The sequence below is a fragment of the Falco biarmicus genome, chromosome 5 (genome assembly GCF_023638135.1).
Source record: "Falco biarmicus isolate bFalBia1 chromosome 5, bFalBia1.pri, whole genome shotgun sequence".
Classification (NCBI taxonomy): Eukaryota; Metazoa; Chordata; class Aves; order Falconiformes; family Falconidae; genus Falco; species Falco biarmicus.
The window spans coordinates 41,642,259-41,645,711 of record NC_079292.1 but is presented as its reverse complement, the minus strand read 5'-3'; positions in this window follow the sequence as shown (position 1 = coordinate 41,645,711).

The window sequence follows — 3,453 nt, the reverse complement described above, 5'->3', positions numbered from 1 at the left end:
TTTTTAAAAAAAAAAGTATATATATTAATAACTAAAAATTAAAATACACTTTTTTAAAAAGCAACATGGAAAGCTTTCTAAAATAGAGACATTGACAGATCAAAGCAGACTATAAATGGAATGAAGGTGAATAGTAAGATTCCAGATACTTTGGATTTAAGTAGGTATGAAAATGCTACTATTTGAAATGACAGAGGTTATTTTCATATAAACCTTTTTTTTGCACTTCATGAACTTTTTCTTGACAGCTTAGAGGTAGGAAAATAGTCTGGCTTACAGCTAAATTTTGAATTCCATGATTGTCAGAAAAAAAAAAAAAGGAAACATTGAGAAATGATCAGACTGCATTCAGGGATATATATATATAGAGAGATATATATATTTGTAGAAAGCATGTGATTTCTAACACTTCCATTTATATCATTAGATCTCTGGCTATTAACTCAGTCTGTATTGCCTTTTCAAACTAATGGTTTAATTTAGAAAAAGGTATCCACCTAAACAGCTTCTAGTTTTATTGAGCATAAATTGTTAAAATCCATTAACATAAATAAAAACTTTGCATTATCATTGCAGATGATTATTTCTGCTATTAAAACTCTGAGTTTTGGGAACAATAGTCATTTTATGTTGCTTGCGTTTCTGGTAATATGCTAATGTCATTATATGGAATGTACAGCTCTGGACCTGGTCTTGTGCAGAAAAAAACCTGCTGTAAAGCTAAATCAGAATAAAATCTGCTGCAGCCATTCTTCAGTTCCAAGTATCTCCAGGTGTTACGTGAAGGCTTCTTATTAGATCACGTCTGCTTGTTACCATTACCTGGAGCCAGAATACATCCATAGTGTTCTCCTGAAGTGTTTGCTGTAGTAACTCTGCAGTCACCATAGTTCACCCTGGTGCAGTAGAACAATTTTGTTTATGCACCTGCTGTGGTGTTCGAACTGTTAGGAGAAACTTAGCAACAAGTGTTTGAGTTCCTGTTCTTCTGTTGTATTAGACCAGACTATTGGCAATGCTGCTGTCAGTACCTAAGTTTTGGCAGTAGTTTTCCCTCATGCACTAAAAATTAAGCATGTTGGCTAACATTTCATAGAAGAAAACAAGTTTTGAACTTTTCTAGTAGCTGACTATTGTTTCCTTTATTGCCTGCAAAAACATTAAACTATACTATGGTCCATACCACTTTGTATTAATTACTATAGTGAAGCTTTCCAGGACACAAATCAGTAACTTGAGTCAGTCAAGTTCTTTGAGAGTAAAGGTATGATCTTGTTCCAAAGAACTGGAGGTCAGAAAAAATTTGGTATGGTTCCTGGTGGATGAAGAGAGCTCTGCCTGGGAGATTTTCTTGGGATAGAATAGGGCTAATATGGCTGGCGTACACCCAGCTGCAGTGGGGAAGGTACTGTTGAGGGCATCTGAGGATCACTATCCTTGGTGAAAAAGCCAACCTTTTGCGTGTTAAAGATCTAGAAAACTGTAACAAAGCAATTTAGTCACCCCCAGAAGGAAGTGTGAATGAAAAATATGAAAAATGAATGGGTGAAGCCCTCTATAGACAAATAGGGGCAGCCTCATATTCACAAGCCTTGGTCCTTGTGGGGGGCTTTAATCATACAAATACCTGTTGGAGGGACCACACAGCAGGGCACAAGCAATCCAGGATGTTCCTGGAATTCATTGATGGTAACTTCCTTCCCCAAGTAAGAGAGGAGCTGGACCTTGTTCTCACCAAGAAGGGTGGGTTGGGGGGGAATGTGAAGCTAAAGGGCAGCACTGGCTGTAGTGACCATGACATGGTGGAGCTCATGATCCTTAGGGCAGTGGGGACGTCAGGAGAGCAGAATTTGGCCTCTTCAGGGATCTGCTTGGTAGGGTACCAGGGGATAAAGCCCCAGGGGGAAGAGTGGCTCAAGAAATCTGGTTGATACTCAAGGATCACCTCCTCAAAGCTCAGCAGCGATTCATCCCAACAAAGAGGAAGTCAGGCAAAAACACCAGGAGGCCTGTGTGGATGACCAAGGAGCTCCTGGACAAACTCAAACACAAAAAGGAAGCCTACAGAGGGTGGAAGCAAGGACAGGTAGCCTGGGAGGAATACAGAGAAACTGTCTTGAGTAGTCAGGGATCAAGTTAAAGCGCTGGTGGAATTAAGTCTGGCCAGGGACATCAAGGGCCACAAGAAAAGATTCTACAGGCATGCCAGTGATAAAAGGAAGGCTAGGAAAAACGTGGGCCCTCTGGAAGGAAACTGCAGACCTAGTTGCCTGGGATATGGAGAAGGCTGAGGTACTCTGACTTTTTTTGCCTCAGTCTTCACTGGCAAGTGCTCCAGCGATGACGCCCTGGTCACAGAAGGCAAAGGCAGGGACTGGGAGAATGACGAACCACCCACTGCAGGAGACCAGCAGTGGGACTGGTGCTGTTTAATAACTTTGTCAGCAACACGGACAGCGGGATTGAGCATACTCTCTGCAAGTTTGCCAACGGCACCCAGCTGTGTGGTGCAGTCAACACGCTGGAGGGAAGGGATGCCATCCAGAAGGACCTTAACAGGCTTCAGAGGTGGGCCCATGCCAGCCTCATGAATTCCAACAAGGCCAAGTGCAAGGTCCTGCATGTGGGTCAAAACAATTCCAAGCACAAATACAGGCTGGGCAGAGAATCGATTGAGAGCAGCCCTGAGAAGGACGGGAGGGGTGCTGGTTGACAAGAAGCATGAGCAACAGGTCAAGGGAGGTGATTCTCCCACTCTGCTGTCATGGTATCCCACCTGTAGTAGTACATCCAGATCTGGAGCCCCCAGCATAAGAAGGACATGGACCTGTTGGTGCAAGTCCAGAGGGCCACAAGGATGATCAGAGGGCTGGAGCACCTCTCCTCTGAAGACAGGCTGAGAGAGTTGGGGTTGTTCAACCTGCAGAAGAGAAGGTTCTGGGAAGACTTTACAGTGGCCTTCCAGTACTGAAAGAGGGCCTACAAGAAAGCTGGAGAGGGAGTTTTGACAAGGGTATGGAGCAACAGAACAAGGGAGAATGGCTTTAAATGAAAAGAGGGCACATTTAAATTAGCTGTTGGGAAGAAATTCTTTACCAAGGATGATGAGGCACTGGAACAGGTTGCCCGGAGAAGCTGTGGATGCTCCCCCCTGGAAGTGTTCAAGGCCAGGCTGGATGGGGCTTTGAGCAACCCGGTCTAGTGGAAGGTGTCCCTGCCCATGGCAGGGGGTTGGAACTAGATGATCTTTAAGGTTCCTTCCAACCCAAACCATTCTTGTGATGCTAAATAGCAAAAGTGATTTATTACAATTGCAACTGAGACTCTAGAAAGCAGCAAGATAAAACCAGATGCTATTAAGCCGAAGAAAATTGCTGTTAAGGAAACCTCTTACAAAGGACAACAGTCCTCGCCATGGCTGCAGCAGGAGGTAACAGAACAGCTGTTCTGTCA